We start from the raw sequence: 24,997 nt of genomic DNA on the forward strand, positions 1-24,997 counted from the left end.
AGCATCCTTACTAGAATAAATGAATGAAAGGATATGGAATGGCAGAAAATAGTGTTGAGCAACATTTTGTAAAGAAATCTCTGATCTAGATTGTTTCATAATAAACGATGCGGCCACTCTTACTGTTTCCATTCACATGTTGACCCTGGAGATCATGGTTCTGGACAGAGTTGTTACTTAGTAAGTATCCTTTGGGTTTTTCTGTGCAATAACTTCAAAGCCTTTTGCCTTATGGACAGGTTATTGAGCACAGGTCAACTAAAGTCAGTAAATTTTTATTAAGAGCTGTACTCTCTCCCAGATGTTGGTTTTTTTTACCTCGTGAAAATGTACACAAACCAAATGTCCAACTGCTCAATAAAGAATCCATAAGATTATACTCAGGCAGGAAGAGCTCCGTGCCAAATGGCCTGAAGATCAGTATGCAACCCCCATCAGTTTTTGGCATGAACTTTTTATATATTTCCAACATTTCAAACGGTCCTTTTATTTTATGTTTCTTTTCAGATAAAGATTTCACATAAGATTAAACCTAACATCTACCACATTCAACATGCCCAATGTTTTCCTTCTTTATTTCAATCATGGTACTGTTAATATTAGCTGTTTGATTTTCTTTTCCATTTTCCTTTCACTTTAATAAAACAAAGCACGATGCAATAAACATTAATAATGTAACCAACACAGCTGAAATTGAACAACTGATCTATTTTATATAAGTCAATACATAAAAGTCAAAAAGTTTCAATATAGAGTATGAAAATGCCAGGCATGATGTAATACCAGCACTTTGGGAGGTTTAGGTAGGAAGATCACTTGAGGGGCAGGAGTTCAAGACCAGCCCATGCAAAAAAGCAAGACTCCATCTGTATGAGATATTTAAAAAAAAAAAATTAGCTGGGTCTGGTGGCCTGTGCCTATAGTCTCAGCTATGCAGGAGACTGAGGCAGAAGAATCACTTGAATCTAGGAGTTTGAGGTTACAGTAAGCTGATCGTGCCACTGCCCTCAAGCCTGGATGACAGAGGATGACAGAGTGAGACACAGTCCCCTCCCCACAAGAAAAATAAAAATGAAAGTGCTAAGTGTACAAGTCAAATAAATGTTCACCATTCAAGGACCAGCTCTAACCTGAAGAGTATCAGAATGCTTTAAGCCTCCTTTAAATTTGTTGAGATACGGATTTTGGAAATTTGGTCACAGAAAGGCAAAAAGGAGTGAAATTGTCTACAAATCATTACAGCTGTAGAAAGGGAGAGTGTTGGCCAGAGACCCAAACATAACCAACAAGCCAAATGTAGTGGAATAGTTTCAAAAAGTGCTTACTCTAAACTGAATATGAAACACAGGGAATGACAGAGCTGTGACTGAAACCTAGGCAAATTTAAATAAATGCTTCAGCCCCTGGAAAATACGCCTACGGCAGTTACAATAACACTTTAGCTAGTAATGTGATAAACATCTCCTCCTCCACTCCACACGACTATCATTTTTTAAATATGAGGATGAACATTTGCAGAGAAACGTTATCATAAATATTTCTGGTATTGTTACCAACTAGAAAAAAGTAATCCTCTATTTGGATCCTCACAGCTGTAGAAATCATTATGTCTTCAGAAGAGGAAGGTAAAAAATAAACCTTCAGCTCAAATGAAATCTTATTTTCATGCAAATATCTCTAGTAATACAACAGAAGGAAAAGAAAGTAGGAATATGGTTAATACATATAGTCAATTGTCTAGAAAGAAAATGTCTGTCAAAAGCCAATAACTATTTTGAAAATTCTTGTTTCATGGCAAGAAATATAACGTAAATGAGGCACTTATACACAGATGTGGTCATTATTTGGCACATTTAGAGAAAGTCTTGATATTAATTTTTTATTTTATTATATTTGAAATATTTAACTTCCTAGTACTTATCAGAGCACATTTTATTTTCATTTCTATTTATGGCTTTCATTACGTGCTTTGAATTCAGACCACCTGAGATTGTACCTTTGTGAAATACTTAGAAGTCTTAGACCTTAAGAAAAATTCCATGAAGTTCAGTGCTTCAGTTTCCTTGATTGTAAAATGGGAATAATAAGAGTATCATCCTCATAAGATTGTAATAAAGGTTAAATAAAACAACAAACTGCACTGAGAATGATGCTCAGCTCATGGTATATGTTCAGTGAAGTCTGGCTACTGTTACAATTGATTTATCTACCAAACAACAACAGTTGTCTACACTTCTGTGCTAGACAAAAATCTAAGTGTTACAGTAGATAGGCAAATGTGAACAGGGAAGGAGAGGACCCACCACACCAGGAATGGTAGGTGACCATAAGGTGCTGGTTAGGTGGTTGTTAGCTGTCTCTCTAAAATAATAATGGTCGCAGCCAACACCAGAGAAAGGCCCTTTCCCAATAGATAGAAACACCCACCTGAAACTGGTGATCAACAGCTTCCCAATAAGATCTCAGGAGTAGGGCAAGTGGGCTCAAGCATGTGCATTGAGAGGCAAAATGGCAGAGTTTAACTGGTCTATGACTTTCCAAAGACATTCCACCAGTAAAGGGAAGAATGCATCAGGGTGAGCATGCATGTAACTCCAGTAAACACACTGCGCATGCTCACCTCCCAAGTGCTAGCAGGCCACTGCGCAAGTAGGCAGCCCACTGAAAGGGAAAAATCAAGGGAAAAGGGATGCAAGATTCCAGATGTATGCCAACATATAAAACCACAAGTCAAAAGGTGAAACCCTACATTTGTCCTCCAAGATGCCCACTTGGCCGTCTTCCAAGTGTACTTTACTTTCTCTTCATTCCTGCTCTAAAGCTTTTTAAATAAACTTTCACTCTTACTCTAAACCTTGCCTTGATCTCTCCTTCTGCCTTTTGTCCCTCAGTTGAATTCTTTCTTCTGAGGAGGCAAGAATTGAGCTTGCTGCAGACCTGTAAGATTTGTCACCAGTAACTCGAATACCCACCACCAAAAACATAAGTGTTTTACATGTACGAACTCATTAAATCCTCCCATAGCCTATAAGTTAGTTTATATAATTATTTCCCCCATTTAACAGAAGAGGAAACTGGGTAGCTGAAAGATTACATAGATTTTCCAGAGCCTGTGTTCTTAACCATCAAGTTGAAAACACCTTTGCAAAAATTACATCATTGAGAAAATTACGATAATGAAAGAGATGTGAGCTAATCCACCTACCATCTGCCTTTCCCTTAATTATTCCTGGGCTATTGGGCTTGGCTAAGTTCGAGAGACGTAATAGGCCTCCCCAAAACTCAGCTGCCTTTATAAAGCTGATAGGAGGCCACCAGTCTTGGAGGAGAAGAGAAGCCTATGTCCTGCTAAGGCACAGACATAAGTGATTGTCAGCCATTATCCCAGAGCTTATAAGATATGCAACTTCCCCAATTACTCCTTCAAACAACACCACTCTTGCAGATTGGCCTTTTGAGATAGATTTTCAGGTTTTTTGAATGTCTGACACCCATAGTTCTACCTGGACCTGCCAACCACACTCCGGCAGCCCCATTCAGAGGTGATTCAGCCCACAGAAGGACAGCTTCAACCTGCTATGCCTTTAAATAACCCCTAACCCACTAGTTTCCAAGGAGATAATTTGAGCACCAACTCCAACTCCCACATGGTGTGGCCAGCCTTGTGTCTATTAAACTCTTTCTTTACTGCAATGCTGTGGTCTTTCTTTATGCAGGGGGAAGGAGGAACCCCTCGGGCAGTTACAAATTGATTCTCAACTTCAGCTATACCACTAGAATCACTTGGGGAACTTTCAATAGTTCTGGTTTTTGGTGGTACCCTAATTCAATTAAGTTGGAATCTCTAGAAATGGCCTCAGTAGTTTTTAAAACTCCTGAATCATGGCATTGGGCTACTCCATAACACATGCCTTTCAGAGTGAAAAATCAGAAAGACACTTAAAGTGAAAGAAGAACACCTGATAAAGCAGACTCTTCTCACAGCTACTCCAGGTTCTTGTTACAACAGCTAGACCCAGAAGTCCAATGTGTCTACAAATGAAATGAAGGAAATAAGACCCAGCAGCAATTGCTTACTAAAGCAATGGCAGACGATATACTTACCTTTGTTATGATTAATGGCCTCAGTAGGAAGGAAGCATTAGCAATTCCATTAATCAGTATTCTGTTCACTCTTGCTCTGTGGACCATAACCATGGGGTAGCTTAAGAAATAATAAACTATTCTTATCAGCATGTAATCCTGATTTCTTGTTATGTGAGGCAAAGTCATTTGAAGTGAGAAGTTATGTTTATTCACAGCTACATGCAATGTAATCAAGACAGAACACATTTAAATGAATTAATAGCACTATAAGAGACAATATGATTCCTGATTAATACAATTACTAATTTTCTCTCTTCACTTCTATTACTATTTATGTCTGTATTTATTCATTATTCAACAAATACTCATTGAGCACGTTACGTCCTACACACTCAGTTATAGGCTCACATTGATAAAGATGATCAACATGTTCCCAGTCCTTCTAGATTGTACAGTCGGTCATGTTAAAAAATAATAATAATATTCATTGACACTTGCTAAAGCGTGATAAGGTAGACATTATCCAGGACCACTGCAATAGATATACAGACAATGGGAATGGGATTTTGCAGTCAGGGAGAGGTATTGGGCTCAACTCAAACTCAGCTGGGCAAGTGGAAATTTATAGCCTTGGAGAAGTGGATGGAATAATACTAAGAGGTAATATTAGGAGTAAGTAGGATTCTGTCTAAACTGACACAACAAGATTCTTAGTAAAGATAGGCAAGAGTGATCAAACATCATCTTGGAAATGGTGAAGGGTCAGGAACCCAATAAGATACTGAGGGTGAGAAATCAAGAGTGGGCGATTGTTTCTAAACTGACTTATGAAGGTTTTTGCTAAAGATAGATTTTACAAGGAGGCATACTGAGGCACCAAAGAGAAAGTTCAGTAGCCTGACTAAAGACTGGCCAAGCAAGGAATCTTTGTCAACCATTAAGCAAAAACATGAAAAAAAAATTTTAAATAATGACTATCATCTAGAATTCTAATTTCTTTTATCATCTCCAATCAACATATTAACTGTTTATCAAAGGTTCTAGACCAAATATCAAATAGTAAACTTTCCAAAAGTCCTTTTAAGCTTGAAGACAGAATTTAAAAATATCCTACGTAAGCATCTACCCTAAAAGTGGTATTAGTCCAGAAAAGAAAACAAACTTTGTCTAAGTAAAATGCCAAGAGAATATTTGATAATGTTCAGGGTATGGAGCGGGTTAGTAAGAATGAATTAATTTTTCAGGTGAAACTCACAACAGGCATGATTATGTTATTCATCAGAGATCATACTCAAAGCAGATAATAAATGGTGTGGGTGTGGGTGTGGGTGTGTACACTCTATATACACTATTATCTCAGTATCCTTAGGGTGTTGCTTTTCCAGATGGAAAACTTGAGGCTGGTGGCACCTTTGCCTGAGTTTTTGCTAGCGTCTGCTGGGTTTGTCACTCCCCACTGCAGCCAGAGTCTTTGCAGTGGCCACTTCAGACAGCACACCACTGTCATTGCTATTTTACATATAATATAGATATATTTCTATTATACAAGTTCTTGCTTTAAGAACTTTAGGAAAGAACTTGTCATTCTACCTTCTCAGGAGAAAACATCTTAATACGTGATCCAAAACTCTGTCAGTAATTTGATAGTTTTCAATGATTTACAATTAAAATTTTAATCTTTTTTAGCAAAGTATTTCTCAACTAGTCCATTTATCCCATTTATATTTGACTTTTATTAAATAAGTTCAAAACAGCCTAAGATAACATAATCAGGTAAAAGGGAAAATTGATTTTATATTCCCATCACTCATGCCAAGGTGGATAAAGTTATAGCGAATACCTATAATTTCAGTAACAGGATTCACAATGCTACCTGAAAATATGGCACCTTGGCATACTGAATATTTTAAGCTGAAGGAAATTTGAGAAAACAACAGATGGAGGAAGCTCTCTTTGATCTTTCTTTGACTCTTCTTACCCGAAGCAAGTAATAATAACCTCATGTGAGAAGGGTCCTCTCTACACCTAGAGAAAAGGAGCGTCCTTTTCATCACCCTGAAGACTAACAGAACACAGAGAGGAACCTGAACAAACAGATGTTCCTAATTTCCCCAGTTTATTGCATTTAACGTAAATGCTGTGATTTCTCCACGACTCTCCACTCTTCAGAAAACCTAGCATAAAAACACTAAGGTTCAAGTGCTTCTTCAGGTCTTTACTTCCTGATGAAGGCTCCTGTATTAAGCTGTTCTCATATTGCCATAAAGAAATACCTTAGACTGGGTAATTTAAAAGAAAACAGGCTTAATTGGCTCACTGTTCTGCAAGCTCTACAGGAAGCATAGCAGCTTCTGCTTCTGGGGAGTCCTTAGGACACTTACAATCAAGGTGGAAGGTGAAGGGGAAGCAGGCATGTCTTACATGGCTGAAGCAGGAGAAAGAGAGGGAAGGGAGAGGTGCCACACACTTTTAAACAACCAGATCTTGTGAGAACTCACTCACTATACAATACCGAGGGAGGACGGTGCTAAATCATTCATGAGAACTCTGCCCCCATTATCCAATCTCCTCCCACCAGGCCCCTCCTCCGACACTAGGGTATATGATTCAACATGAGATTTGGGTAGGGAAAAAGAACCAAACCACAGCAGCTCCCATGTCAGGTAAAACTTGAATTACATAAATGTGCGTGCTTTTTCTTATTAATTTTTCTTTTGTTATACAGGCCCCAGTCAACAAACCTCAAATGGGTAGAACAAGATACCTTTCCTCCCCTATGCTTCCAAGACATCCTTGCTCATTTATGCTCCTCCCATATCATCTACATGCTACAAGAAATATGCTAAAACATTATTTGTATGCTACTAGGGAAGAGCAAGCATTTATGTGAAAACACTAGCTCACATTATAAACAAAGAATCTTTTTTATGATAACACAGTGGTACTGGGAATAATACGTATTGCTTCATAATTGTTGCTAAAGCTTCTCCTAGGAGTTTGGTACAAGGCAATGAATAATAAATAAACTATATTTTAAAAGAAAAAATATTTTTTAAGTTAAATTTTATACCCGTCTTTTTCTACTCCTTCTTTCCTCCGATCTTCCTTAATACCTGAGGATCCTTATAATTAGAAGGAATCTCCATTCAAATTTAATTATAGATGAAATAACTATGTGTTCATCTACTTAACTTCATAAATTCTAAGTGCTGAAACCATGGAGTGTTAGAGATAGAAATAAATAAAATAGCATACAGCTGCAAGTGTCTATTTAGTACCATCTGGGTGTTCATTCAAACTATGTCCATTATCTAGTCCCTCACACCTGCTATGATCCCTTAAAGCCTCATGAATTCACACTGAAAGTGAAGAGAGAAAACATTTTCCTGCATCCTTTTCTTTGTCCTATACTTCTTCCGTAAAGTTATGTTCCACACGGTGTCTTTGATACTACATATTGACAAACTTCGGGAATTCTTTCTTTGCTTACTAAGATTCAATGCCTAAAATATTTTTTATCATCATCCTATAACCTTTATGAGTTGCTCATAGTTGAAGATCACCGAAGCGATTAGAAGACAAATCTTATCTCAACTGCTTCCCTTATCTGACGAAGGCAGATTCTCCTTAAAATACAGTTACCATTAACCCCACTCGTATAAGGAAGTTTCCGGTTGGAAGAAGATTGATCCCTAGCATGTGGATGTGTTAATTCACCTGTCCAGCTCTAGGGGAGCGTGTAACTAGGGAGACTGCCCTTAACATCAGGATGAAAAGGCCCAAGAGAACTTTAGTAATTTCCAGTTGAAGTCCTAACCCTACCCCCTTTTGTGAAACTAATATATAAACTCTTACCTTAGGCTATTCTTCCAGTTACTTGCTGACAAATCCTCCAACATAGGTTATGCATTTTTCTCCTGTGAATCTGTCTATTATCAGTTAATTCACATGCCCCCAGACACTTGGACCTAGGTGGGTAAATGAAAAGTTATTCCTCCAAGTGTCAAAATTCCACACTACTCTTGAAACCCATAGATGTTTCTGAGGGGAAAAATAAATCAGAGACAAGTAGATAATTTTTTAAAGATTTTTTTTCTAAACACTACAAGGAGCTTATGAATTTCCCCAAAATACTTGGATTCTCCTATTGTGGAAATTTAAGTCATAGCCCAGAGTATATGTAGATATAGCTAATCCTAGGAGGATTTGATATATATCACTGCTTCAACTGAAAATTTGTTTCAACCACAAATTAAGTCCCAAGGAACTGGAGGAGAAGTAAAAGAGAAATTGTTAAACTAATTTGTTTGCCTTGAGAGTACAGAAACGTGCTCCTTGAAAGTTAAGGATACACGTGACAGCCAATTGAAGTTTCCATGTTTCAAGCAGCCCACATTCTAGGCTTAGATGAAGATGATTTAGATTGTGAGTTGGACCAAATGAGTTTAAACCAATTAATGCAATCCAGTTATTGTTACCAACAAACAAATGATATAATATGTCCCAAATATTGAATGGGACATCCTAATATGTCCCATCATTGCTTATCTAAAATTCAGATTTAACAGGACATATTGTATTGTGTTTAGAAGTCTTATTTTTAATTTATCTAGAGCACAAAACAGGATTGAGAGTTACTACAACACATAAACTATATATTATAAACTCCATTTATAATATCTTTTTTATTCTTTGTTGTTCGGATTGTTTCTCTTTGGGAAAAAGAGTAAACAACAGAATATGAACAAACCTTTAGTAACAGTGCTTTACTGGGCAAAAATAAAAGTCTCTATATGTAACTATACACAAATCACTGCCAAATAAAAATATAGAAAATTTCAATAACTCAAAGCATTAATTAAGCTCCACCTCTACTGCCTAAAATAATAAATACGCATTCACCAAGACTTTGAGGGAGTGGTAAATGGAACTATTAGAACTAAATGAAAAAAAGAATGGTAAGGGAAGGCTAGCTCCTTGCTGCTCAAAGTACAATGCATGGACCAGCATCACCAGCAATATCCGGGAGCTTGTTAGAAATGCAGACTCTCAGGACACATCAAGACCTACTGAATTAGAATTGGTTTCAGCAAAATCATCAAAGGATTTATATACACACCAAAGTTTGTAAAGATCTGTTCTTGATCATGCAATTCAAAAAAGGGTAAATAAGAGCATTAAGGGTCACAAAAAGGAGTCAAGAAGACACAAAATAAAGAAGTAAAGCATTTTAAATGTAGATTTCTTTTCTACTGGTCAATTTCTATAAGCAGCAAGTAGCCTAGTTCCTGTGAACAGGAGTTGCCTAGGTGAAAGGAAATCCATTGCCCCTCTACACTCAACAAACCTAACGAGGTGAATTAGTTAAGGCTAGTTCACTGCCCTTTATCTATTACTTCTCTGAAAGAACTTAGGATATAACCCTGCAAACTTGAAATGGGAACATTAGGCACTTTCTAATCAAATTTAAAATTGAATAAACAAGTAGATATAATTATTCTAGGTACATCAGCAAAATCTGCATCCAGAATACCAGGTCAATCTTGCTTTAAGTGCATACATATTGATAAAAATCTGATCTTAACGACATTTACTTGAGAAATAGTCCTACTATAATATATGACAGCCATAAGAATGCCAAGGACAGGATATATTTAATAGGGTTTGTAATCTCATCCCCTTAAAATTACCTTGGGGGAACATAGCTATTTTCCAACCAAGGACAAGAAATATCAATAGGTATAATAAAATTGAATCATACTTTATTTAGATAAATTCTCATTCAGTATTTTTAAAGTGTTAGCACAATGTTTTCTAAGCACTTCGACAAGCTTCTGAGAAATATCTAATTTGTGAGTGCTGCCTAGCAAAGGAGGCACAATGATTCAAACACAAGTTAATCATATTTATATACTCAAATAACTGCCCCATTTATCAGGAGAGAGAGAGGGAAATATGCAGGAATTGGTTGGGTCAGGTAATTGGCCAGTTGCAAAATGGAATTTGCTATTTGCTAATCAATTGATTTATTATCATTTCTCAGGCTAAGCCTCTAGCACCATTTCTGTCAATCCATCCAAAAGAAGCTAAGTTAGAGTATGGTTGCATTAAAGCCACAAATACTCTGGCAGGATTGCACTTTTGTGTTTCCCAGGACAGTACAGCTGTGTAACAAAACTATCCTAAGAAGCTTGCTTCTTTTCTGTTTCAGAGGCAAGTGATAGGCATTTACCAAAGGAAATTAGACTGAGGCTGTTCCCACAGAATTGGAGAGAAATTAGGTTCAAATTATCTCTACCAAGCAGGCCAAAACCCCAATACAAACACACAAATCTATTATCTCTATCTCTCCATCTTCCCTGCAGGCAGAATTCTAATTCAATAAAATCAGTTCCTTTCTATTCAGCCACTAATAAGGGAAGAAGCTTCTTAGCCTTTTCCTTCTCAGAAGTGGAGAGTAAATGTGTGTTTACGCCAATCAAGATAATTTATTTTTTTCTCTCCAGTGATTGGTTTAGAAACAAGTCTGCGATATCTTTTGCACAACGTGATTCTGCTGAGAGGTTAGAGTTTTCTAGACTTTTAAAAAAAGGTGCATAAAGAGAAACTTCCACTCCTGTTTCTGGGTGAAATCATCTGCACAAGATACTTGGAATTGCCACAAGCCATACTGGGGCCACGAGAAAAGCAAACCTAAGAAAAGCCAACACTCTGAAGTTGGCAGAAAAAAAAAAAATAAGAAGACTTGGGTCACTTATCATATAATTGAGCCAGTGAATAAATCAAACCTGGAAACACCTAATCTGTTACATAACATAATAGATCTATTTTGAATTTGATTTCTTTTACTTGCAGCCAAAATTTCTTAACTAACAAAGACAACTAGCCAGAGATTCTATCATTCCTGTCTCATCTGTTTTAGAGAGGAAAATCATGTGGAAACACACAGATCATTACACAGGTGTACGATGACTCACAAAATATGTATACTTAAATAAAGGGAAGGGTGTCCTGCAAACTTAAGACAAAATGTTATTTCATTCAATGCCAGGGTAGACCACTAGTGTTTCCTTCTATAATATAAAGGCATCTATATACTATACTACATGTAATCTAATTAAAATGATATATTTCTGAGTTAATAATCAGAATTTAAAATATCAGGCTGCTTTTCACCTAATATGTGATCTTCACTTAGAATCCTATTAACTAGTTTTCTGTTCATTGTATATGACATTCATTCAGATTGCCCATAGCTGTCATTCTGAAATCTATGTTTCAAGTTAAAACCTGAACTAAAATTGGCTTAAAAAATAAAGATAATTTATTGGCTCAAAAAAATCCAATTGCTCTAATTATGGTATCTACAGACAAAGTTCCATTTTCTCTGAAGTCTAAACAAACATCTCACAACTCATGAGCTGTGATTTATATATAACCCCAGGCTAGGGTGAAGAAATAGAATACAATTGTGCAGGCTAATAATTGCCTACTCCTGGAACAAGATTGGAGTTAATTCTACCTAAGCCAATTGGCTGATAAAGAAAGGGGAACATCCAAAAGAGAAACCATGGTCTTCTTGGTGAGATAAGCAAGGAAGAATGAATACGATGGAAGCAATAAATAAATATTCATTACACCATGGAGAAATTAGCATTAATTATTTAGACCATGTGTGCAAATGAGTAAAATTTGGTTTCCACTTATTATGCTTAAATCCTGCTATTTTTAAGTTCTCATTTCTATTTAATTAGTTTAGGGATAAAGGTTACAAATTTGGCCCACTGGAAAGAGACAAATAACATTATAGAAAAATCACAGATACTACAGGAAAACTCTTGAGTAACAAGGCTTATATTTGGCAGGTTGATTATACATTGCAAACTTTTTATGTTCTAACATTAAATTCCAAATGTGTCCACAACCCTCACAATGTCTGTCACTTGTTTTCTCTTGTAAGCACCAAGAAAATTACCCACAAAGGAAATTTCAGAGAAAGTCTAAATGTACTTTTGTTTATGATTAAATTATATGAACAAACTTGCCTCACCTTTTTTTTTTTTCCTTTCCAACACCTCTACTTGGCAGATTACTAGGTGGCAGAGGGATACAAAAAAGAATTTTAAGTAGAAATATTAGTTTTTAATGCCCACAACTTTCACATAATAATTTTTTCTCTCACATTAAATACTAGCACAGTGTATTCAGCTATGCCCCATTCAGCACCACGTTACACAATTTTTAGCTAATTGTATGTTGTTTCCTGTATAAGATTACTGCTATTTTAAGTCATTCATCTTATTGTAAATCTTATTTCTGCTCTCTTGAACAATGCAGCATATGACTTTCATTATTATTATGATACTGTAGTAGTTTTAATGAGGTAGGGCTTGGTGTTTCATAATAAAGATTATGCAACTTTCAACTTTGCAATTTTAAAAGTGGTTTAGTATCTGTTCCATTTACTCAAAGTTATTTCACATATATATCACATTACAAAGTTCAGGTAAAAATTCTAGCCAATCAAGCCAAAATAATGATATAATCATCATCTGATGCATTTATTAAGAATAAATGCAGAACAAGATCCGGGTGACACATTGTATTGTAATTGAATTACATTTCATTTGTCTATCCATTCATTCATTTATGCATGCATGTACTCAGGTACATTCTAAGTTAGGTATTATGTATACGAAATGCAGTAAGACACATACCTTGTCTCCATAGTTTACTGTTGTCCATTCACTCGGGCAATTTATTAACTTATGTGAGTCTCTCAGCTTCTTTGTGGCTCAAAGCTCTCATCTGTCTGGTGAAGATAATAACAGTACCTACTTACTGTCTATTTTTTCTTTTTCTTATTTTAAGACAGGTTCTCACTCTGCCCATGCTGGAGTGCAGCGGTGAAATCATGGCTCACTGAAGCTTTGACCTTGCCAAGCTCAGGTGTTCCTCCCAGGTATGTGCCATCACAACTGGCTAATTTTTTGTACGTTTTGTAGAGATGGGGTTTCACCATGTTGCCCAGGCTGGTCTCAAACTCGTGAGCTCCAGAGATCCCTCCACCTCAGCCTCCCAAAGTGCTTAGATTATAGCTGTGAAGCACCTTGCCCAGTCTACTCTCTGTTTTTTTTTAAAAGTCTGTTGTGACCTTGAAATAAGAAAATACACATGAAATGTTCAGAATTTATCTAACAACCTAATATATACTTATTAATTGTTAGCTATTATTGTTAATATTATAGAAGGAGAGAAAGATCAAACGAAGTTCTATTAATTTGTTTAATGTGTTCTAAGTACTGATAGCAGTGGTGGTCCATCTAGAGTGGCGCTGCCAAGACACTGGCTGCAGTGGGGGAGGCACAACCGGGCTGCATGCTCCATGGAGCCAGTGGGTGCTGGAAACAGGAGAAAACCTCGGCCCCCTTCTGAGTTGACAGGGTTGGAGCTTTGTGCTCCCCAGGTGCAGCTGTGGCCGCCCAGCAGCAGCGGCTGCTGCAGACCCAGGCATCTCTGTACACTTGGAAACCAGGAGCAGGCAGGAGCTCTGCCCTCCTGGATGCAGCTGCATCCACCCAAGCTGTGGCTGCAGAACTAGGGATCTCTGCACTCTCAGGGACCCAGGAAGGCCCCACCTGCCAGCACAGGCTTGGAAGTGTCTACTCCCACTGTCTGGCCTCTCCTCACTCCCAGAGCTCACTCCAATCTTGGAGCAAAGTTGAGGCCAAGCCTGGACACTGCCACAACCTGGCCAGGTATGCGCATACTTGAGGCAGCACTGACGTGACAGCCCCTTGCCATCTTCGTCCCCTCCGGAATTTGGGCACCAATGAGCATGGGAGGGAAACCAAGGGGTTGCTAAGGGAAGCTCAGCACTGGCTTGCAGGCACCCCTCAGCAGGAAAAGCCTGGGTTGCATAAACAGCAGTAGCAGACAGACAGGCTCCTGGGAAAGCAGTGGGTACTGGGTGAAGTCCCACCTTCAAGCCAGGGAAGACCTGAAGCCTGGAGGCCAAGCTGCCAATCCTGCAGACTGGCATGGAAATTTATTATGCTTTTTCCGGGCCTGCCCATGGCCAACCACAACCAATCAGCATACATTTCCTCCCCTCTGAAACCCATAAAAACCCCTGACTTGGCCAGACACAGATAGATGTCAGAACAATCAGCTGCAAAGAGGAGCTATCCACTCTGAGGTCTCCATTCTGCTGAGAACTGAGCATATTCCAAGACAAGCAGTAGCAGAGCAGAGCTACCCACTCCAGGGTCTCCTCTGTGCTGATAGGTGAGCAGACGCTGGGATAACCAGCTGCAGAAAGGAGCTACCCATCCAGGATCTCCTCTCTGCTGAAAGCTGAACACTTGTTGGAACACCCTGGATGCAGATAGGAGGTACCCCCTGCAAGTCTTCTCTGAGCTGTTCTATCACTGAGTAAAGCTCCTCTTCACCTTACTCACCCTCCACTTGTTCAGGTACCTTATTCTTCCTGGACACGGGACAAGAACTCAGGACCCACCAAATGGTGGGGCTGAAAGAGCTGTAACACAAAAAGGACTGAAACATGCCCCTTGCTTGCTATATTGCAGGTGCCAAGAAGAAGAGAAGAGCTGTGACCCTTCAGGGAACCCAAATGTAGGAGCTCCTGAAGCCAGGGCTGACACCCTCCTTGGGGCTCTGTGGTTCCCAGCATCTCCAAGCTTCCGGGTGCCACTGCATTCCCCAGTGCCAGCTGTGGAAGCTGCTTCCATCCAGGGTGACTGGTCCAGCCGCACCCCACAGGGAGCCAGTGCCGATGCTGGCACCTGGAGCGCCCTGCCCTGCCACACCACAGTGAGTGTGTCTGGCTGTGTTCAGTGATTGGACCCCACACTCACTCACTCACACACCCCTCACGGCTCTGCTCCCCCTTGGCAAGCATGGGATACAGGCTGTTAGTGTGAGCTGAGTGCAGCCTGCCACTCCTAGTGGGCCCAGTGGGTCTGAGCAAAACTTAGGTAAAGGTGCCACTGGCCACAGAGGTGTCTGGCTAGTGAAGCGACACCCCAAAGATCCCATTACAGTACTCACTATATTCCATCTTATGCAAAGCCCTCAGAATATAGCAGAGTATGGCAGACATGTTATCTGCCCTCATAGGATATTTAACCTAACTCATATGTGAAGAAAAACACAATATTAAAAGGGAAGGGTAAAACATGGAGAATACAATTAAAATATGTTGATTATTTACTATGTTTCATATCTTGTGCCAGAAACTTTAGAGAAATTGCTCATTTCATTATTACATGAGGAATCAAAGCTCAGAGTGATCCAAAGTCACATATTTTCTAAGAGCAGAACCAAGACCCAAATACTGATTTATTTTCTTAACTCTATACTGTAAGAAATCCTAACTTCCAGAGAGCAGTTAGAAGAGCTGCAGATGTCTTCACCAAGAAAATTAAAAGCTATGAAAAATACTTCTTTGAAAAATACATTTCAAGTAACTAGCTTACATTGGTATTTCCTAATGTGTACTCTGTGGGACCATATTTACATAAGACATTAATAAGATCAATTGATATTGGGAAGATAGAAGTAGTGCCATAGTTTATAACCTCCTTAAGTTCTATCATAAAATCAAAGCCACCAGGAAATAAAGCCAAAACCCACAGAAAAATGGCAAGTAGTAAACTGGCAAAGTAGTCTCATGACTCAATATGAGAGGTAGAAAGCCACCAACCACTATAATATATGCATAGTATCAACGCCTATGTGGAAAGAAACAAAAGGAACCAAATGAGTGTCTGATAAATCAAAGAATAGGAACACTTGAAAATTGTTAATACATTTTCAAGAGTGGTCCAAAATTTTGAACTAGATAGTGGTGTTACCCATTTATAGGTGATTTGAAGGAGTCAGTTGTAAGGTCTACAAGATTGAAGCAATTTGGGCCTTATGCAATTTCTAAAACAATTAGCCAAATACCCTAAGACAAACATCAACCAAGGAGAAACTTCTGGAAATTAACTTGAAATTGTACAACACAGCAGCAACACAGAAAAAAAAAATGTCCAAGTAAAAATGGGAGTGAGGAACAGAGTAAGCATATCTCTGAAAGTATAAGAACATATTTTAAAAATTCAGAAAATAACGGAAGTGTTTATAGACCAAGGGTGTTAAAAACAACTAAACAACTATTATGACCCATTTTTCCCTTCTAAAAATGTGTCTGGAATTGGTGGGTCTTGGTCTTGCTGACTCAAAGAATGAAGTCGTAGACCCTCAGGATGAGTGTAACAGTTCTTAAAAATGGTGTGTGTGGAGCTTCTTCCTTCTGGTGGGTTCGTGGTCTCCATGACAAGGAGTGAAGCTGCAGACCTTGGCAGTGAGTGTTACAGCTCTTAAAGGCGCCGCATCTGGAGTTGTTCATTTTTCCTGGTGGGTTCGTGGTTTGGCTGGCTCCAGGAGTGAAACAGCAGACCTTCCCAGAGAGTGTTAACAGCTCATAAAGGCAGTGTGGACCCAAAAAGTGAGCAGCAGCAAGATTCATTGTAGAGAGCAAATGAACAGCCTCAAAACGGACCTGAGGAGATTGCTGCTGGCTTGCTGGGGCAGCCTGCTTTTATTCCCTTATCTGACCCCACCCACATCCTGCTGACTGGTCCATTTTACAGAGAGCTGATTGGTCTGTTTTACAGAGAGCTGATTGGTCCATTTTGACAGAGTGCTTATTGGTGCATTTATAATCCCTGAGCTAGACACAGAGTGCTGATTAGTGCATTTACAATCCTCTAGCTAGACACAGAGTGCTAGACAGGAAAGTTCTCCATGTCCCCACGAGGTTAGCTAGATACAGAGTACTGATTGGTGTATTTACAAATCTTGAGCTAGACATGGTGCTGATTGGTGTATTTATAATCCCTTAGCTAGACATAAAGGTTCTCTAAGTCCCCACTACAGTCAGGAGCCCAGCTGGCTTCACCTGGTGGATCCTCCACTGGGGCTGCAGGTGGAGCTGCCTGCCAGTCCCGCATCATGCACCGGCACTACTCAGCCCTTAGGCAGTTGATGGGACCGGGTGTTCTTTGGGGAGGCTCGGGCAGTGCAGGAGCCCACGGTGGGGGTGGGGGTGGGGGAGGCTCTGACATGGTGGCCTGCAGGTTCCCAACCTTGCCCCGTGGGAAAGCATCTGAGGTCTGGTGAGAATTCGAGCACAGCGCCCGTGGGCCGGCACTATTGGGGGACCTGGCAGACCCCCTGCAGCTGCTGGCCTGGGTGCTAAGCCCCTCACTGCCTGAGTCTGGCAGCACCGGCCTGCCGCTGGGAGTGTGGGCCTGCCGAGCCCACACCCACATGGAACTCACACTGGCCTGTGAGTGCTGAGCGCAGCCCCAGTTCTTGCCAGCGCCTCTCCCTCCACACCTCCGGGCAAGCAGAGGGAGCCAGATGCAGCCTCGGTCAGCCCAGAGAGGGGCTCCCACAGTGCTGTGTTGGGCTGAAGTGCTCCTCAAGTCAGAGTGGATGCAGAGGCCGAGGAGGCACCGAGAGTGAGGGCTGCTAGCATGTTGTTACTTCTCAAAAATATCAGGAAAATAAATTTTATTTTAACAAAGTCAACAGAAAACAAATACACTAAAAGTACATTAAAAGATAATATAATAAAAAAGATAATACGGATTAGAATTACATTCCTTTAAGTAAGTTGTGACAAAAATACCTTCTTAAAAACTGATAGGCCAAGCGCAGTGACTCATGCCTGTAATCCCAGCACTTTAGGAGGCTGAGGAGGGCAGATCATGAGGTCAAGAGATTGAGACCATCCTGGCCAACATGGTGAAACCCCATCTCTCCTAAAAATACAAAAATTAGTTGGGCATGGGGGCATGTGCCTGTAGTAAATAATCCAAAATATATAAATAAAAACTAGGCAAAATATGAAAGAACATGAGGAATGATGAGGAAAACTCAGAAATAGGTTCTGGAATTTAGGAAAAAAAACAGATATTTGAAAACATAAAATCTTAGTTTATAAATGAAGGCTAACCCAGGAAGAACACATGGAAAAGTCAACACAAACACACACAGAATGCTTGAAGAGAAAAAGAAGTGAAAAAGAAGTTTAAAAAGTAAAAATATTAAATAATTTCAGTAAATATCAAATATAACAGAAAAATACTCAGTAATATTTTATATGAAAATATAAAAATAATAGTATATTATATATATTATTGTTCTCAAACAGGAAAACTCAAACAGTGCATAAGAACAAATATTTTAAAACTATAAATTTAGAAAACTTACTTGAAATATACATATGAAACTAAATATTGGAAAACATATTTATGAAACTTCATATTAAAATGTGTATTTATATATATTTTTGAAAATACTATCTATATATAATTATATTGATATTTACCATTATAAATTAATTCTGTAAAACTACATATTTTCACAAATATATGAAACGGCATAGTAAATGTAATGAGTTATGGTATTAGTTGCCCATGCTTTCTGATTCTTAATTTGATAAATTCACTAAAACTTTCAGTAATTGTACAGCTGAAAAGCTACTACATCAAGGAATTTTGAAATTCCAGCCCTTTCTTTTAATCCATTTATTGTTTTCAGAAAAATTATTATTCTTAAATATGTGACTGTCCTTATAACTCTTTTAAACTGTAAAGAAAAATACTACTTTTTCTTTTGTTCAAAATGTCAGATTCTCTCATTCCTTTGAACTACAAAATTTATGAAAAATACAGTATCCCTCTGGACTATGTTGATGAAAACTACATAACTAACTAAAGTTACATAATGTTAAGTATAAATTAAAGTAAGATTAGGCTCCCACTGTGTTTGATCTGTTGTTACACATTTAACTCCTGCAACCCACCCAAAACACTTGCAGTCAAAACCAATCACATTCACACCCAAAACACTTGAGCTCTAGAATGCTTTCAAATCAATCTATGCAATGCCATCTAGCCTGCCTTATCTGCAGTTTTGTTTTCTGGAGTTATAGTTACTTGCAGTAAATAAAGTTCAAAAATACTAAATAAAAATTCCAGAAACAAACAATTGATAAGTTTTCAATTGTGTGGCGTTCTGAGTAGTGTGATGAAATCTCATACCATTCTGCTCCATTACCCTGGGATAGGAATTATCTTTGTCTAACCCAAGCTGTATATGTTACCCGTATACTAAGTGACTACTAAGTTAATCACTTAGTAGCCTTCTAGGTTATCAGATTGACTGTTGCTGTATCACGGTGCTTGTGTTTTAGTAACATTTATTTGACTTAACATGGCCCCATATTGCAAGAGTAGTGATGCTGGCAATTCAGATATGCCAAGATGAAGCCGTAAAGTACTTCCTTTAAGTAAAAAGGTGAAAGTTCATGACTTAATGAAAAAAAAAATTGTATGCTGAGGTTGCCCACCCCCATAAAAGAACACCAAATCAAACTATCCACACACACAAAAAGTACCTTCACAAGAACCAATAATCAGGTGAGTGATCACAGTGCCTTGTTTTAATATCATATCAAGGAAAGAGACACTGAAGAAGGTAGAAAAGACAGTCTTGAATTGCTGACACCACTTCCCACATTCCCTGGCAGCAGCCATGTGGCATGCAGAGAGAACCTTTGTGCTTAGGGGAGAGAGAATGCAGTGATCATGGGACTTTGCATTGGAACTCAGTGCTGCCTTAACACAGCAGAAAGCAACACTGGACAGAATTCCGCTTATAACTATGAAGGAAACATTTAGACCAGCCTTAGCTAGACAGAAATCATCCATCCCGGTGGTTGGAACCTGAGTTCTGGTTAGCCCCACCATTGCAGGCAAAAGCACTCTGGGGTTCTAAACAAACTCAAAAGGCAATCTAGGTCATAAGGAATGCAATTCATGGGAAATCTTAGTGCTGGGCTGAGCTCAGACACAATGGACTTGGGATACACATCACCTAGTGGAAAATCAGCTGGGGTGGCTAAGGGAGTGTTTGTGTTCTGCTGCCCCAAACTCAGACAACACAGCTCATAGCTCTTGGAGAGACTCCTTCGTTCTGCTTAAGGATAGTAGAGGGAGAGTAAAGGGTACTTTGTTTTGCAACATGGATACCAGCACAGCCATAGTAAAATAGGGCACAATGTTGAATCCTGAGGCCCCCATTCTAGGCCCTAACTCCCAGATGAAATTTCTGGACACATCCTAGGTCAAAAGGGAACCTGGTGCCTTGAAAGAAAGACACAGTCCTGACAGGATTCATCACTTTCTGACTAAAGAGCTCTTGGGTCTGAATAAATATCAGCAGCACATAGGCAGTATTCTCTGCGGGCCATGGGTGAGACCCAGAGCCATATTGGTTTCAGGAGTGACCCAGCACATTCCCAGCTGCAGTGCCCATGGGAAGACTCCTTCTGCTTGAGGGAAGGAGAAGAAACAGTAGAGAGAACTTTGTCTTGTAGCTTGGGCACCAGATTGGCACAGAGGGGTAAAGCAACAAGTGGGCTCCTGGGGTTCACAATTTCAGGCCTTGGATGTTGGATGGCACATCTGGACCCACCCTGAGCCACAGGGAACCTGTTGCACTGAAGAAAGAGATTCAAGCCTGCCAGCATTCATCACGAGCTGGCTGAAGAGTCCTCGGGCCTTGAGTGAATATAGGTGGTACTTGCCGTGGGCCTAGGGCAGTGGTGGCCATGAGAGGGGACAAAGAAAGAGTGGGAAGGATATTTTCCTGTGGCTTGGGTGCCAGCTCAGCCACAATAGAATAAAGCATGAGATAGATTCCTAAGATTCTTAACTCCAAGTCCTGTCTCCCAGATGGAATTACTGGACCCACCCTGGGCACATAAGCAGCTTGCTACACCAAAGGAAAGGAGAAAAACTTGGCTGGATTCACCAAATGCTGACTGAAGAGTCCTTGAGCTTTGAGAGAATATTGGTGGTAACCAGGCAGTGTCAGCTGGGGCCTTGGGCCAGACCCAATGTGGTGCTGGCTTCAGGTCTGACCCAGGGCAGTCACAATAGCGGTAGCTACAGGGGTGCTTGTGTTACCTCTCCCCCAGCTCTGGCAGCTCAGCAGAGAGAGAGAGGGAGAGAGAGAGAGATACTCCATTTGACTGGGGAAAATTAAGGGAAAAGAACAGGAATTTCTACCTAATAATCTAGGGAATTGTCCTGGATATTACCCAAGACCAGCGGAGCAGTGCCTCTATGATCTGCAACAGTCTCAGCATTACTGGGCTTGGGTTTCCCCTTACTGCATATATGGCTGCAGTGACTAAAGATTTAGACCATTTAATTTGCTATACTTTGGCTGCGGCCCTACCCCAATTTCATCTTTAATTGCATCTCCCATAATTTTCCCTTGTCAGGAGGGACCCAGTGGGAGGTATTTTAATGATGGGGGTGGGTCTTTCCCATGCTGTTCTCATGATAGTGAATAAGTCTCATGAGATCTGATGGTTTTATAAGGGGGGGATCCCCTACACAAGCTCTCTTGACTGACAGCATGTAAGATGTTACTTTGCTCCTCATTTGTCTTCCACCATGATTGTGAGGCCTCCCCAGCCATGAGGAACTGTGAGTCCATTAAACCTATTTCTTTTATAAATTACCTAGTCTCAGGTATGTCTTTATTAGCATCATGAGAACAGACTAATACAGTAAATTGGTACTGAGTAGTGGGGTGCTGCTTTAACGATACCTGAGAATGTGAAAGTGACTTTGGAACTGGGTAACAGGCAGAGGTTGGAACCATTTAGAGATTTCAAAAGATAAGAAAATGTGGGAAAGTTTGGAACTTCCTAGAGACTTGTTGACAGGGATATGAACAATAAAGTCCGGACTGAGGTGGTCTCAAATGGAGATGAGGAACTTGTTGGGAACTGGAGTAAGGTCACTCTTGCTATGCAAAGAGATCGGTGGCATTTTGCCCCTGCCCTAGAGATCTGTGGAAATTTGAACTTAAGATAAGTGATTTAGGGTATTTGGTAGAAGAAATTCCTAACCTGCCAAGCATTAAGAGGAAGCAGAGCATAAAAGTTTGGAAAATTTGCAGCCTGACAATGCAATAGAAAAGGAAAACCCATTTTCTGGGGAGAAATTCAACCCTGCTGCAGAAATCTGCATAAGCAACAAGAAGCCAAATCTTAATCATCAAGACAATGAAGCAAATGTCTCCAGGGCATGTCAGAGGTCTTTACAACAGCCCCTCCCATCACAGACCCAGAGACCTAGGAGGGAAAAATGATTTTGTGGGCCGAGCCCAGGGCCCGCTGCTGTGTGCAGCCTAAGGACATAGTGACCTACAACCTAACTGCTCCACCTGTGGCTAAAAGGGGCTAAGGTACAGGTTGGGCCCTGGCTTCAGGGGATGCAAGCCCTAAGCCTTGGCAGCTTCCACATGGTGTTGACTGGATGGGTACACAGAAGTCAAGAATCGAGGTTTGGGAACCTCTGCCTAGATTTCAGAGAACGTATGGACATGCCTGGATATCCAGGCAAAAGTTTGCTGCAAGGGTGGAGCTCTCATGGAGAACCTCTGCTGGGGCAGTGCAGAAGAGAAATATGGGGTGGGAAGCCCCACATGGAGTCCCCACTGGGGTATTGCCTAGAGAAGCTGTGAGAAATGGGCCACCATCCTTCAGACCCCGGAATATTAGATCCATCCAGAATGGTAGGTCAACAAACAGCTTGCAGTGTGTGCCTGGAAGTCACAGACACTCAATGCCAGTCCATGAAAGCAGCCAGGAGGGTGACTAGCCTGTGAAAGCAGCCAGCAAAGCCATAGGGTGGAGTTGCTCAGGGCTGTGGGAACCAACCTCTTACATCAGTGTGACCTGGATATGAGACATGAAGTCAAAGGAGATCATTTTGGAACTTTAAGATTTGACTGCCCCACTGAATTTTGGACTTGCATGGGGCCTGTAACCCCTTGGTTTTGGAAAAATTTGTCCCATTGGAATGGGAGCATTTACCCAATGCCTGTACCCCCATTGTATCTAGGAAGTAACTAACTTTCTTTTACTTTTACAGGTCAGAGGCAGAAGGGACTTGCCTTGTCTCAGATGAGACTTTGGACTATGGGTTTTTGAGTTCATGCTGAAATGAATTAAGCCTTTGGGGGATTGTTGGGAAGGCATGATTGGTTTTGAAATGTGAGGACATGAGATTTGGGAGGGGCCAGGGGCAGAATGATATGGTTTGACTGTGTCCCCACCCAAATCTTCTCTTGAAAATTAGATCCCATTATTCCCACATGTCATGGGAGGGTCCTGGTGGGAGGTAATTGAATGATGGGAGAAGGTCTTTTCTGTGCTGTTCTCATGGCAGTGAATAAGTCTCACAAGACCTGGTGGTTTTATAAAGGGGAATTCCCCTACCCAAGTTTTCTTGCCTGCTGCCATGTAAGATGAGAGTTTTCTCCTCATTCACCTTCTGCCAGGATTGTGAGGCCTCCCCAGCCATGTAGAACTGTGAGTCCATTAAACCTGTTTCCTCTATAAATTACACAATCTCGGGTATGTATTTATTAGCAGTGCGAGAACAGACTAATACATTTAGAAGGGCTTCCCAAGAAAAATATGTACAAAAGAGCCCAGACTGCAAAGATTATAATAAACACCTAACTCTTCAATCCCCAGACAACGAAGAACATCCATAAGCATCACAGTCATCCAGGAAAACATGACCTCACCAAACAAACTAACTAAGGTACTAGTGACTAATTCTGGAATGCCAGAGATATGTGACTTTTCAGGCAGAGAATTTAAAATAGCTGCTTTGAGTTGGTGCAACAAAATTTAAGATAACACAGAGAAGGAATTCAGAATACTACCAGGTAAATTTAACAAAGAAGTTAAAGTAATTGTTTAAAGTCAAGCAGAAATTTTGGAGCTGAAAAATTCAACTGACATGCTGGAGAATGCCTCAGAGTCTCTCAACAGCAGAATTGATCAAGCAGAAAAAGGAATTAGCAAGCGTGAAGACAGGATATTTGAAAATACACAGTCAGAGGAGGCAAAAGAAATAACATAGAAAAGAATAAAGCATGCTTACAAGATCTAGAACACAGCCTCAAAAAGGCAAATTTTAGAGTACTGGCCTTAAAGAGAAGGGAGAGAGAGAGAAAGAGAGAGAGAGAGAGAGAGAGAGAGAGAGAGATCTGGATCAAAAGCTATTCAAAGGGATAATAACAGAGAACTTTTAAAACCTAGCCAAAGATATAAATATTCAAATACAAAAGAGTTATAGAACACTAAGCAGATATATCTCAAATAGGCCTACCTCAAGGCATTTAATAATCAAACTGCCAAGAATCAAAGCTAGAGAAAGGATTCTAAAAGCAGCAAGACAAAAGAAAAAAATGTACAAAGGAGCTTCAGTATATCTGGCAGCAGACATCTCAGTGGCAATATTACAGGACAGAAGAAAGTGGCATAACATATTTAAAGTGCTGAAGAAAAAAAAATAAACTTTTATTCTAGAAGAGTATATCCAGTGAAAATATCCCTCAAACATAAAAGAGAATAAAGACCTTCCAGACAAACAAAAGCTGAGGAATTTTAACAACACCAGCAGTATCCTACAAGAAATGTTAAAGAGAGTTTTTCAATCTGAAAGAAAAGGATCTTAATGAACAATTAAAATAATCTGAAGGTAAAATACTCACGGGTAATAGTTAAATATACAGAAAAACAGAATATTATAACACTATAATTATGGTATATAAACTAATATCTTCAGTAGGAAGACTAAAAGATGAACTTATGAAAAATAATAACTACAATAACTTTTCAAGATGTCTAGTATATTCAGATATAAATAGAAACCACAAAAAGTTAAAAAGAATTAAGGAGGATGAAGTTAAAGTATATAATTTTTATTAGGTTTTTTTCTGCTTGTTTGTAAGTTTG

At 39.7% G+C, this 24,997-nt stretch overlaps 1 protein-coding gene across 9 annotated transcripts in view; it reads left to right on the forward strand.

The window, feature by feature from the left end:
* The window catches only part of COMMD9 (COMM domain containing 9), a 1,186,740-nt gene that overhangs the window by 224,612 nt on the left and 937,131 nt on the right, over positions 1–24,997 (forward strand). The window contains exon 1 of one of the 9 annotated variants that reach the window (XM_050759473.1): positions 13,444–13,447. The exons of 6 other annotated variants lie outside the window; for them this stretch is intronic. The gene's annotated coding sequence lies outside the window, so the exon portion shown is untranslated. Of the gene's footprint in view, positions 1–13,443; positions 13,448–17,949; positions 17,954–21,556; positions 21,561–24,997 lie in introns of those variants that run through there. 2 more of the 9 variants (XM_050759493.1, XM_050759508.1) reach the window with 2 other exon arrangements.

The sequence above is a fragment of the Macaca thibetana genome, chromosome 14 (assembly GCF_024542745.1).
Source record: "Macaca thibetana thibetana isolate TM-01 chromosome 14, ASM2454274v1, whole genome shotgun sequence".
In the NCBI taxonomy this organism is placed as follows: Eukaryota; Metazoa; Chordata; class Mammalia; order Primates; family Cercopithecidae; genus Macaca; species Macaca thibetana.